Raw genomic sequence first — 13,461 nt, 5'->3', positions numbered from 1 at the left:
AGCAGCTACAGCTCCCATTCATCCCTTAGCCTGGGAACTTCCATGTGCTGCAGGTGCGGCCCTAAAAAGCAAAAAAAAAAAAAAAAAAAAAGAAAACCCAAAACTTTGGTTATTAGCTGAAGCCTTAACAACGATGTGGCAAAAGAGGGGCTCTAGGGACACTCAGTCAGCTTTCTAACTCTGCTGAGAGCTGGTTCAGCTTTGCTCCTTCTGTCCTGCTTCCTTATGGCTCTCCTTCCCCAGGTCCCCGTTGGGGTCCCTCCCCAGAAGAAAAGATGGAAAGATAGAAGACCTCTCCATCCCAAACTGTAATTCCTCTGGGCATCTGGGTTAAAGAAAGGATGGGTGAAGGTTTGGGGAGCAAGTTCAAGGTACTCATGAACCAATTCATAAAGTGAATTGCTGTAAAATAAAACTCAGTTCACTCCATAGCTTCTGTTATATTTTTCAAGAAGGGCCTGTATGGGATGGAGAATCCTTTTAGAAGAAGCTGAAAACCTGTAGCAAGGAAAAGGTAGGAAAGTTTGCCAGCTATGTGCTTAGGCTGAGTGTTGATACCCTTGCAAAAGCTGGCCTCTTTTATTTGGCTCTGCCTGCTTCCTTCCACCACTTCTCCGTCTTAGGTGGAGCGCTGTCTAGGCATCATGCTGAACCGACTTGGCGAAGCTATGGGGCATCACAGGCCTGCCTGGTGTCTCGTTCTGAAGGAGCTGCAGTGCACTGGAGGAGAACAAGCCCTGACCCCGACTCAGGCCTAAGGGACAGCCAGGAACTCAATCTGGTCCTCTCTTGCCCTCACTGGCCCCTCTACACCCCAGTCCAGTCCTGCTGGGATTGATTGAGGACTTAGGTTGCCCCTGCTTGGGGGACCCAAGCTGTAATGCTACCCTTCACCAGTAGGTGCCGCCATTTAACGTACCATTCTCCAGTCCCACAAGGAATCCAGTGCTTCAAGCAAATTTGCAAATGAAATTATTGTAAATGAGATATTCCTATGTCGATGAAATTAAAATGTGGAATTAATTGTATGTATGTTTCTGTATAACCATATATTCTATTTTTAATGAATTTGACATTCATCGTGCACTTACTACGTTCCAGGAACTTAAAGGGTATGGGAATTCAAAGATGCCAGGGTTTCTCTCTCTCTCTCTTTTTTTTTTGTCTTTTTGCCTTTTCTAGGGCCACTCACGTGGCATATGGAGGTTCCCAGGCTAGGGGTCTAATCGGAGCTGTAGCTGCCGGACTGCACCACAGCCACAGCAACACCAGATCCAAGCTGCATCTGTGACCTACACCACAGCTCAGGGCAACGCCAGATCCTTAACCCACTGAGCAAGGCTAGGGATCAAACCCGCAACCTCTTGGTTCCTAGTCGGATTCATTAACCACTGCGCCACGACGGGAACTCCGCCAGGGTTTCTCTTTTTAAGTTTATAATTAGGTAAGAGAAAAATTTGCATCTAAATAATTATAATATAAGTCAGAATATGGTAAATGCCAAAATTTAATGGGGGCACTGGAGTAAAATTCTAACAAAGGTGTAAAAAAGACATTAATTCCAGCTGGAAGCTTGGAGACTCAGAGGAGGAAAGGGTTTAAAGACGACCTCAAAGAATATATAGAATTCACAAACGTGGAGTTGGGTGAAGAGGGTGAGGGCTTTCCAGGCAGTGGAAATGAGGTGAGCAAGGGCTTGGAGCAGGGAGTGTCCACTGGGAGTTAATAATGTAGGTCCGCCAGAGACAAGGATTGAAGGGGGCGGGGAGGGAGATCTGGAAGGTGGGATGGGCCAGACGATGAAGAGCCTATTCCCACCTTATGCCAAGGGGTTGACCTTGTTGCAGAGGCACTGGGAACCTACAGGACTTTGAAGCAAGGCAGCGGCAAAGCTGGCTCATGTCATGAATTGGCTTTCCATATTCTGGACTTGATGGACTTTGCCAGATTTCTTCAATGTTTATCGAATTGATTTCGTTGTGGATGCAGGAAGAGAACCAAGAGATGAAAGGGAGAAGAGACATAAAAAGAAGTGAAAGGGAGGAAGTTCCCGTTGTGGCTCAGTGGTAACAAGGCCAACTAGTATCCATGAAGATGTGGGTTTGATCCCTGACCTCGCTCGGTGGGTTAAGGATCCGGCATTGCCATGAGCTGTGGCGTAGGTTGCAGACGAAGCTCAGATCATGCCTTGCTGTGGCTGTGGTGTAGACCAGCAGCTGTAGCTCTGATTTGATCCCTAGCTTGGGAACTTCCATATGCCGCACCTGTGGCCCTAAAAAAAAGAAAAAGAAAAAAAGGTGAAAGGGAGGGAAATAATGGACAGAAGGAAGAGAAAGATGGAGGAGAGGGAGCGAGAGGAGGCAGCAGAGGAGGAGGCAAGGCAGACCTGGTACTTGGGGGAGGCTCTGCTCTGAGGCTGCGCTCAGGGAGTTGTTGGGGCTTTTCTAGGCCAGTGGCCTCTGGCTCCAGGCCCTGGCCGACCACAGAGGACAATGTGAGGCAGGCTTGTTTGGTGATGTGTTTTCTGCTGGCCCTGTTTGTTTGTTTTCTGTTTTTCTGGCAGTGGACACGTCTGGGGTAGAGAAAAAGGAGGAGGTCAGGGGTGTGGCTGACATTGACAGTGGTCCCCAGGTCAGGGAGAGGCGGGTGGGATCCTTTAGTGGGGGCTTGTGGGCATTGGAGGTGGACTTTTGGTGTCCCTGCAAGGGGCCTCTAGGTGGGCGCCCAGAGCCAGGTGACCTGCTCAAGCCGAGATGGTTGGCCCCGAGCTCTTTGCCTGTCTTTCCCTGCCCCGATAGGACAGGAAAGAATTAGTCCTTGAGGCCTGGGCTCCTTGCCTGTGTAGCCAGGATGTCATGCTGGGCTGGGGAGCCTGTGTGGGTAGCAAGAACTTGGCACAGGGGTGGGGCCGAGATGGGGGGGGTCCACTTGAGCTAGCCTGCTCCCAAGCCCTGACGATGAGCCTGGCTTGCTCCCTCCTGTCCCACAGTGCTCGGAAGCCAACCTAATGAGCACTATTAAAGTTAATGAAACGCAGCGATTCCTCCCTTTGCTCAGTTACAACTCTTTATGAGATTGCTCCCTTTTGCGGAGGAGAGTCATTTGAGCTGCCAGGGCTTGGCCTTTGTCCCGCTAATTTTTATTGGCCCATTAACAGGATCAGAGGCCATGGGCTGACCAGGAATATCTGGTATGGGGTCCCAACAAGCCCCATTGGGTCCAGTCTCAGGTGGCCTTTTGATTCCAAATTAGCCTAAAAGCCCCTGTTTCCCTTCCACCGTCTGTTTCTTCCCCTACCTCCAAACCCAGTTTTCTCTGCAGGTACAGCCAGGAGATGGGACGATTTCAAAAGTTAGGAGATGCCTTTCCATCCCCCTTAGAGTGTGTCCAAACCCACTGACAGAGTAGTTCCCTTAGTAAGAACTCCATTTGGCTTAAGGGCTTTACTCCTCATTAAGATGGAAGCACACTGAACCTAGTTAGTCATCACATGTTGGTGTGAATTAGTCCATAGGGTCATGGACAGGCTTTGAGAGGATCTGGGAATCTCCTGTATGATACACAAGCCTTTATCCCCAGTGTTCATTTTTTTGGAGAGAGGTTTTCTATGGCTTTCTTCAAAGTTTTCATGACACTCTTGCCCCCCCTCACACAAGGTAAAAAAAAACCTCTGTAGAGATGGAAGGAGGATGGTTTGTAACCTGGGCACAGAAGACAAACTCTTCTACCCATACCATCCGCCTGGCCAGCCCCACTCCTGAGGACGAACTAGTCCCCTCCTCCTTTGGAGAGATTTTCACAGCCCACCCATTGTTACCAGGGCTCAAGTGTGCCTTTCCTAAATCTTAAACTAACCTCAAGTTGAGGGGTAGGGGCAAGAAGAGAGCCCTTTAACTCTGTGTTGGTTTACCTGGCAGGGCTGCAAATGATAGGTTCTCATGCTGCTGTAAATACTCATAAACTCACTGTAAGTGCTGGGCATCACATGACCCGGGTGCCCAGATCCTCTGCCGCCCCGTCCTAGCCTGGCACTCAGGAGGTCAGGGAGGAGGAGGATGCTGAGCTGGCAGCAGCTGTCATGACAAGGTCATAGCTATGGCTATGGGGGAAGAGGGCATGTTTGGAGCTGGTCTCTTTCATCCCTGTAGGTCTCAAGATGTGGCTCGGATCCCGTGTGGCTGTGGCTGTGGCGTAGGCCAGCAGCTGCATCTCTGATTCAACCCCTAGCCTGGAAACTTCCATATGCTGCAGATGCGGCCCTGAAAAAGCAAAAAAAAAAAAAAAAAGTATAAATCAAATCATGTCTCTCTCTGGTTAAAATCCTGCAATGCCTTCCCATTGCTCTGAGGATGCAATCCAGCTGCTTGGCATGGCCTTCAAGGCCCTGCATGGGCTGCCTTGCCTCCTGCTCCAGCCCATCCTGCTCTTTAGCCATGTAAAACATTATTTCATTTACTCAAGACTTTTTATTGGAGTTCCCTTGTGGCACAGCAGATTAAGGATCTGGCATTGTCACTGCTATAGCCAAGGTCACTGCTGTGGTGTGAGTTCAGTCCCTGGCCCAGGAACTTTTATGTGCCACAGGCACAGCCAAATAAAGAAACATATATAGGAGTTCCCGTCGTGGCGCAGTGGTTAACGAATCTGACTAGGAACCATGAGGTTTCGGTTCGGTCCCTGCCCTTGCTCAGTGGGTTAAGGATCCGGCGTTGCCGTGAGCTGTGGTGTAGGTTGCAGACGCGGCTTGGATCCCACATTGCTGTGGCTCTGGCGTAGGCCGGTGGCTACAGCTCCGATTCAACCCCTAGCCTGGGAACCTCCATATGCTGCAGGAGCGGCCCAAGAAATAGCAACAACAACAACAACAACAAAAAAGACAAAAGACAAAAAAAAAGAAACATATATACATATATATACGTGTGTATTTATAGATATATATAGTGAAGTGAAAGAAAAGCCAAAATTTCTCCTTTTATTCTTAATTTATAAGTTAATCTGCAAAAGGAAGCCCCAATAAAAATTCCATAAACCAGTCTTAAGAATCAGGCAATATTTACCCATATACTTCCATTTTATATACTTTTTGTTTCTATTAAAATACTATCCTTACATAAAAATTAGACTTGACTTTTGTTTTTTTCTTTGACCCATGAAACTTTTTCATGCACCTAGCTAAACCAAGCTATTTCTTGGACAGAACAGAAGATTGAGCAGATCAGCAAATTGGGGATATGTTTCAGAAGCCTTTTCATACACACTTACGACAGCTCATAAATATCTGACTTACCCAATCCTTTTCTTTTGCTTTTCCTCTCGCCCCGTCTAGAACGTAAACTCCACAAGAGCAGGGACATTGTCTGGCTCGTTCACTGTTGTTTCCTCGTTATTCCCCTGGTGGCTGCCACCCGGCTGGTCCTGAATAATGATCTGTGGAATGAATAAATGAGGGTGGCAGGAGTTCCGAGAGGGAGAGGGACTCTTCTGGAAAGTCAGGGGAAGGTTTCTTGGGCACAATGAGGCTTGAAGCTTGTTGTGTGGGAAGAGTGGTGGGTAGGAGGGAAAAATGTATCCTGGGACAGGGTTTAGGGGATGGAAGAAGCAAAAGCCCAAAGAAGGGCCAGTGGCCAGCGTGTATTGCAACTGACCCCAGGGATGTGTAGGCAGCAGAAACTCCTCAATGGCAAAAGGACAAATGTGGTGTGAATATGGTTTTTGGTTCACGTGGATCCAGGGCTGAAGTGCTTGAGTCCCTTGATGAGGAAGAGGGGAGAGAAGTCATCCAAGTCGGAGCCTAGGGAGACTGGGGACAAATCAAGGGGGATTATTTTTTTCCTTTTAGGGCCACACCTGTGGCACACGGAAGTTCCCAGGCTAGATCCAAGCTGCATCTGTGACCTATGCTGCAGCTTCCAGGAACACCGGATCCTTAACCCACTGAGCAAAGTCAGGGATCAAACCTGCATCCTCAGGGAGACTAGTTGGGCTCTTAACCCGCTGAGCCACAACAGAAACTCCACCAGGGGGGATTTCAACTGCTAAGCCTGGACGTGGCTCAGTCTGTGAAAAGTAATGATTATTCCTTTCGTGGTAGCTAATGTTAATGACTCTCACTGCCCTGACCCCTCTGACCCTTGGAATCAGATCTGGCTCAAGGGAAGTCAAGGGATGGAGTAGACCAGTGAGTCTAGACCAGTGCAGAGAACCCTGAGGCCCAAATGGGAGAGGCCTGGGGCCTGGTTCCTTCTTCCCTCCCTCTCTTGATGTGTGGCCTCGCTCAAAGCATTGGACTGCAATGGACCTCCGTGTCCTTTTGGAAAACAGAGTTAACAATACCTGCCGCGTTCAGAGGAGAAATGAGGTCATGTTTATGCAGCGCCGTTAGCTCACTGGAGACAATGGGTGTATTCTTCTTAACAGCAACAATAATAATCATTACTGTAAATCTAACCAGTAAATATATCTCCTCAAAGCTGGAGTTGGGCCCCTCAGTAGGATAGCAATTAAAGTTAAAAAAAAAATCTCCAGATGGGGGAATTTTCTGGCCCCATTTTGATCTTTGGGGTTTGCAGAATTGATATCGTTGTGGGAGGGAGAGAGGCCTATAACAATCATTCATCTCAACTCCGTTCCATTGTCCTTATTGTATCTCTCTTGTCCTTGAGTTATCCCCAGTGGGTGTTGAAACTTCCTTTTTTTTTTTTTTTTTTTGGCCTCCCCACGGCATATGGAGTTCCCAGGCTAGGGATCAGATTCAAGCTGTAGTTGAGACCTAAGTCGCAGCTACAGCAACGCTGGATCCTTAACCTGTTGTGCCAGGCTGGGGCTTGAAGCTCCATCCTAGCACTCCCAAGACTCTGACCACCCCCTTATCCCACAGCAGGAACTCCTAAGTGTTGCGACTTCTCACCCCTCTTCAGTCGGAGGAGAAAGAGGTCCCTTATGCCCCCATCTCCACAGCCACCCAGTGTTTCTAGTCACTCACAGATGTAGTCATCTGGCTACTAGAGATCCGGAGCATTTGGGCATTGGCCACAAACTAGCCTGCAAGGTGGGTGGCCTGTCTCAAGCCTCATTTCCACCCATCCCACTAAATAGGCTGATGATTCCCAAACTGAGCTGTGTATTCAAAGCCTTGAGGGTGCGGCCCATGGATGCTCAGGTGATTCTCATGCAGCCAGCCAGCACCTGTCTGAATTTTGGAAGCACTGCCTTAGTGATATATTAGTTATGAAATGGGTCTACAAGGAGCAAAGTGATGCTTGTACAAAAAGGCATTGTTGAAAATCTGGGCCAAGCTGCAAAGACCCTTTCCCCTGCACCAATCCACGAAAATGACAGAAAACTATGGGAAAACAAACTATCACAGTGTGAAAAAACAAAAGGGAACTCCTAGCATATCAGAAACACCAGATACCAGAAAGATTAAGAACAAATAGCATCAAAGCTATAAAGAAATAAAACTGGAGGAAATTGGAGTTCCCATTGTGGCTCAGTGGGTTAAGAACCCGACTAGTATCCATGAGGATGCAGGTTTGATTCCCGGCCTCACTCATTAGGTTAAGGATCCAGCGTTGCCACAATCTGTAGTGTAGGTTGGAGACAAGGCTTGGTTCTGGCATTGCTGTGGCTGTGGTGTCGGCTTGCGTCTGCAGCTCCAAATCAATTCCTAGCCTGGGAACCTCCATATGCCATGGGCGTGGCCCTAAAAAGGAAAAAAAAACAAAACAAAACTGGAGTAAATCATAGCTAATATACATGAAAGAGAAGACCAATGTGGAGGGAAGAATGGTTTGGGGTTTGAGGAGCTCTAAACCTGAGACAACAGACTCAAAATAACCAACGGAAGTCCCGGAAGTGTTCCTTGCTGCTTCCTGACGTGTGTTCAGTAGTTGGCAGCAGAGGATTTATCCCAAGATGCCAGGTCTAAGGAGGTCCAGCAATACCCCAAGTAGCTACAGACAGTCTTAAAGGGAAATGGGGAGTGCTCACCCTGAAGAAAACCTGCTAGCAGGCCATTGCTCTCTCTCCCATCCTCAACAGCCAGAGTCACGGCTATAGTGAACACAAAACTGATATGTAGTTATTCTCAAACACAAACATAAGCAGAACATCAAAAAATCACAGCAGATTAAGGACAAATAAAACTGGTACAGAGCAACTCTAAGCTAATGCTTCCCAACAGAACTTTCTGTGATGGTAGAAGTGTTCTGTATATGAGCTGTCCAATACGTAGCCACACACTACATGCGGCTAGAGACTATGTGAAATGCGGCTGCTGCAACTGAGAACTGAAATTTTAATTAAATTAAATTAAATTTAAATTTAAATAGCAAGCAGCTACTGTACTGGGTAGCATAGCTCTGAAGTTAACATATAGAACAGTTAATACCCAAAGAAGTAGAAATAATAGGAGTTCCCACTTTAGCTCAGTGGGTTAAGAACACAATATTGCCTCCTTGAGGATGTGGGTTCGAGCCCTGGCCTGGCTCAGTGGGTTAAGGATATGGTGTTGCTGTAAGCTGCGGCATAGGTTGCAGATGTAGCTCAGCTCCTGTGTTGCCATGGTTATGGCATAGGCTCCAGCTGTGGCTCTGACTTTACCCCTGGCCTGGGAACTTCCATATGCCGTGGGTGCAATGTAAAAAGAAAAGAAAAAAAAAAGATAAGAAAAGAAAAAGAAATAGAGATAATAGAACAAAAAACCCCAACAAAACTACTTTAGTTGAAGAATAATTATCTTCAAAAGATGAAAATTAATAATAAATGTATTTTAAAAATCAACTAGATTTTTGTCTTTTTTTTTTTGCCTTTTCTAGGGCCGCTTCCGCGGCATATGGAGGTTCCCAGGCTAGGGGTCGAATCGGAGCTGCAGCCACTGGCCTACGCCAGAGCCACAGCAACGTGGGATCCGAGCTGCATCTGCAACCTACACTATAGCTCACGGCAATGCCGGATCCTTTAACCCACTGAGCAAGGCCAGGGACCGAACCTGCAACCTCATGAAATCAACTAGATTTTTAAAAATGATAGCTAGAATTTAAAAACAATAAAAACTAGAAATTTAAAAACAATAGTTAGAATTTGAAACTTGGTAAATGATCTGAGATGAATTTAATGATCTGGTTTTAGGAAGACTGAGCTGAAGAAGTCTCCTTAAACACAGTGAAAAGGATAGAATGATGAAATTCTGAGAGAAAAAGGTAAGAGACGTCTGTCTATAAAATGTCAGAATAGAAGAGAGAAAATAATTAAAGAACTAATAAGAGAAAATTTTCCAGTTGTTGAAAGAAATTAATCATTAGATTGAATCTTTTCAGGAAAAAAAGACCCACAACAAGACACATTGTGGGTCTTTTCTTCCTGTAAAAAAAGATCTAGAAGCTTCCAGAGAGAAAAAGCAGGTCACCAACAAAATAACATTAAATTAGCATTACACTGAATGTTAAAAGACAATAGGACACTATCTCCAAAATTCTAAAGGGAAATGAAGAATTCAAGTGGGAGGGATTACGTAAGACATTTTTTTGTTTTACAAAGAGAAAGTTTGCCACCCTCATATTCTTTGAAGAATTCCTAGGGGAGGTGCTTCCTTTAAAGAAATGGTGAACTCAAGGAAGAGGAAGACGTGGGATTCTGAAACGGTGGTGAACAAAGACACTAGCAAAACTTGTAGTGAAGTCTGAATTATTGAGGCCTAATGTAAACATTTCAAATACAACAATTTGAAACCATCATCTGCCCAGATGATCTCAGTCTGGGAATTGGTGCCCCAGGGAGGAAGAGGCATGTTAAAGTGTGTTAATGAGGAAAAAATTTCCTGATTAGCTCTAGATGTTGACAGAGAATCATGACCTAAAGAATATAGGATTCAAATTCAGAAAATAAGAAGAGAAGATGGAGAATTGGAAAATCAACTTCCAAATCACTAGAGTGAACTAAAATTAGGGGCGGGGGGAGGGAGGGCAAAAATTTAATCTAACAAAAAGCAGGAAAAAAGATTTTTAAAAGATAAGAAAGCAAGGTAAAGAGGAAACATAAAATAAGTCTAAAAATTATTCATGATACATGAAAAAAGAGACAATTTTACTTATTTAGACTTAAGTCTAAAAATATCATTCATAATACATGAAAAAAGAGACAATTCTATTAAAGGGCAAAATCTGGCTATATGCTGTTTACACAGATGTATTTGAAACCAAGTAGCAAAACATTTTGAATATGAACAGATGGGAGAAATATACCAAGCAAATGATAACAAAAATAAAGCAGGTATATTAGCGTTAGACAGTATGTTATTCAAAGCAGAAAGCACTAAAAAAAAACAACAACAAAAAACCACACACACACACACACACACACACACACACACGCGCGCGCGCAAAACCCCAAGGAGATATACTGGAAAAAGTTATAGTCTTACAAAAAATATATACTTTCTATGATTCCTTTTTTTTTTGTCTTTTTGTTTTTTTCATGGCCCCACCCAGGGCATATGCAGATTCCCAGGCTAGGGGTGGAATCCGAGCTGTGGCCGCCAGCCTACACCACAGCCAGAACAACTTGGGATCCGAGCCTCGTCTTCAATTTACACCACAGCTCACCAAAACGCTGGATCCCCAACCCACTGAGTGAGGCCAGGAATCGAACCCACGTCCTCTTGGATGTGAGTTGGGTTCGTTAACTGTTGAGCCACGATGGAAACTCCATACTTTCTCTGATTCTTAACAGTCAACTTTTAAAATATATGAAGCAAACACTAGTAGAAATCAAGGAGAAAGGAACAAATCTATGGTCATGGATGAAAGCTCAAGAAGTCAAGCAGAAAAAAGTCATAATGACGTTCCCGTTGTGGCTCAGTGGTTAACAAACCCAACTAGTATCCGTGAGGACGAGGGTTCAATCCCAGGCCCCACTCAGTGGGTTAAGGATCCAATGCTGCTGTGAGCTGCGGTGTAGGTCACAGACGTGGCTCGGATCCCGTGTCACTGTGGCTGTGGTGTAGGCTGGCAGCTACAGCTCCAATTCAACTCCTAGCCTGAGAAACTCCATGTGCCGCCAGTGTGGCCCTAGAAAGACAAAAAAAAGAAAAAGAAAAAGAAAGAAGTCGTAATGAGAATAATAGAGGATTTGAGTGACACAGTTAACAAGCTTTAACTAATATATGTTATACTTACAAACCGAGAACACTTTTTTGGGGTTTGTTTTTGGCTGCACCTATGGCATACAAAAGTTCCTGGGCCAGGATTCAAACCTGTGCCACAGAGCCATGGCAGTGACAATGATGGACCCTTAACCCCCTGAGCCAGAGGGAACTCCAGAATACTCTTTTTTTTTTTTTTTCTTTTCAGGGCCGCACTCATGTCAGCTGGACGTTCCCAGGCTAGGGGTTGAATTGGAGGATCTGAGCCATGTCTGGACATACATCTGACAATGCCAGATCCCCAACCCACTGAGGCCAGGAATCAAACCCACATCCTCACAGATACTAGTTGGATTCATTTCTGCTGAGCCACAATGGGAACTCCCAGAACACTTAAAAAAAAAAAATACATTTTTAGTAACCACATGCCACCTGCGCTGAAATTCCAGGCCCCTCCACTTTGTACCAGCCACTTTCTCTGTGCACAATACAGAAAAAAGGCAATTAACATTAAAATGATCGGGTGGGATGAGGTGGGACCTCAGAGCTACTTGGAAATGTAAATTCATTCACTGGGAATTCCTTGGAACGCAAAGCCTGGCTTATTTCTGTTGCAGCCCATCCAGATGTGAGCCTCTCCAGATGTGGAAGTCTCACATCTTTGTGATCCTACATCCCAGAGAGGGATCTCTGGTCCTGAGAGTAGCGTCTAAATAACCTCAGCCTGGTATTCAAAGTCCTCCGGGATGAACCCGTTTTCCTCTCTCACCTCCTCTTCTCCAACATGCAAGAGCCACAGACTCGAAAGGCTCACCCCTCAATGAATGCGCCTTGGTCCTGGTTCCTGGGCTCATGTCCCATCACTTAATTGTCCTACCTGTGTACATCTCACCCCTTCAGCCTGACTGTATTCTCCAGCCAACTGTGGCTCAAGCCAAAGATGTGGTAAATAAAGGTTATCTTGTTTTTTTCATTTTTCTGGGATCAGCAGGTAATTTGGACTCACTCTACCCCAGTGAAAGAGCAGTGGAAATTTATGTTATTATATTTGTCTTTAAGGAAACAGCAACAAAGGAGGTTAAGGTGTTTGTCCAGGGTAGTACACTGGCAAAGTTGGAATGAGTAGGTGCCGTCTCATGATCCGGTTCCTAATTGTTGCTGTTTTTTCTTTCTCTTTGACATCTTCTTTATTTAACAGAAGTTTGTAACGTGCCTTCCATGAGTCAGGCATTCTTTCTTTTAAAGAAGTAGGGAGTTTCCGTGTGGCTTAGCAGTAATGAACCTGACTTACGTCTATGAGGATGTGGATTCAATCCCTGGCCTTGCTCAGTGGGTTAAGGATCCCACGTTCCTGTGGCTGTGGTGTAGGCTGGCAGCTGCAGCCTCAATTTGACCCGTAGCCTGAGAACTTCCATGTGCTGCTGGTGCGACCCTTAAAAAAAAAAAAGGTATAGTTGATTTACAATATATTTCAGCCGAGTAGCAAAGTGACTCAGTTATACATATTCTTTTTCCCATTATGGCTTATCACAGGATTTTTTTTTTTTTTTTTTTTTTGCCACAGCATGCAGTGGCTTGACATGGAATCTCAGTTCTCAGACCAGGGATGGAACCCAGGCCACAGCAGTGAAAGCACTGAGTCCTAACAGCTAGGCCACTAGGGAACTCCCTATCACAGGTTATTGAATATAGTTCCCTGTGCTATACAGTAGGACCTTGTTGTTTATTCCTTCCACATTTAATAGTTTGCATCACTCACCCCAAACTCCCAGTCTCCTCAAGTCTGTCCTCTATGTCTGGGAGCCATTTCTGTTTCGTAGCCACCGGCATTCTTTAATAAATTTTCACTCAGTTGACTCTCAGCACAGTCCTAGGAGTTAGGTACTGCTGTTTTCATCCACATTGTGTAAGTGAGGCACAGAGCGATGAAGTAACTTGTGTGAGGACACAGTGTTAGTATGTATGCTATTCCTAACCACTGTCCTATACTGTCTCTCATCCTCAGATGTGACTGGCCTTTTTCCTCCGTGTCAAAAACACATCAGGAGTTCCCATCGTGGCGCAGTGGTTAACAAATCCGACTAGGAACCATGAGGTTGTGGGTTCAATCCCTGGCCTTGCTCAGTGGGTTAAGGATCCAGCGTTGCCGTGAGCTGTGGTGTAGGTCACGGATGCGGCTCGGATCCCACGCTGCTGTGGCTCTGGTGTAGGCTGGCGGCTGCAGCTCCAATTAGACCCCTAGCCTGGGAACCTCCACACGCTACGAGTGCAGCCCTAGAAAAGGCAAAAAGACCAAAAAAAAAAAAAAAAAATCAGATAAT

General features: G+C 45.6%; 1 long non-coding RNA gene across 10 annotated transcripts in view; it reads left to right on the top strand.

Moving 5' to 3' along the window:
- LOC125134890 (uncharacterized) overlaps window positions 1-1,028 on the top strand; it is a 55,952-nt gene extending 54,924 nt beyond the window's left edge. For 9 of the 10 annotated variants that reach the window (XR_007136860.1, XR_007136861.1, XR_007136865.1 and 6 more), the window contains one exon: window positions 244-1,028. This is a non-coding gene — a long non-coding RNA (uncharacterized LOC125134890). The remainder of the gene's footprint in view (window positions 1-243) is intronic. The other variant, XR_007136856.1, reaches the window with a different exon arrangement.
- The last annotated feature ends 12,433 nt before the right edge of the window (window positions 1,029-13,461 follow it).

This window comes from Phacochoerus africanus, chromosome 9 (genome assembly GCF_016906955.1).
Source record: "Phacochoerus africanus isolate WHEZ1 chromosome 9, ROS_Pafr_v1, whole genome shotgun sequence".
NCBI lineage: Eukaryota > Metazoa > Chordata > Mammalia > Artiodactyla > Suidae > Phacochoerus > Phacochoerus africanus.
This window is presented reverse-complemented; position numbering and strand designations above follow the sequence as displayed.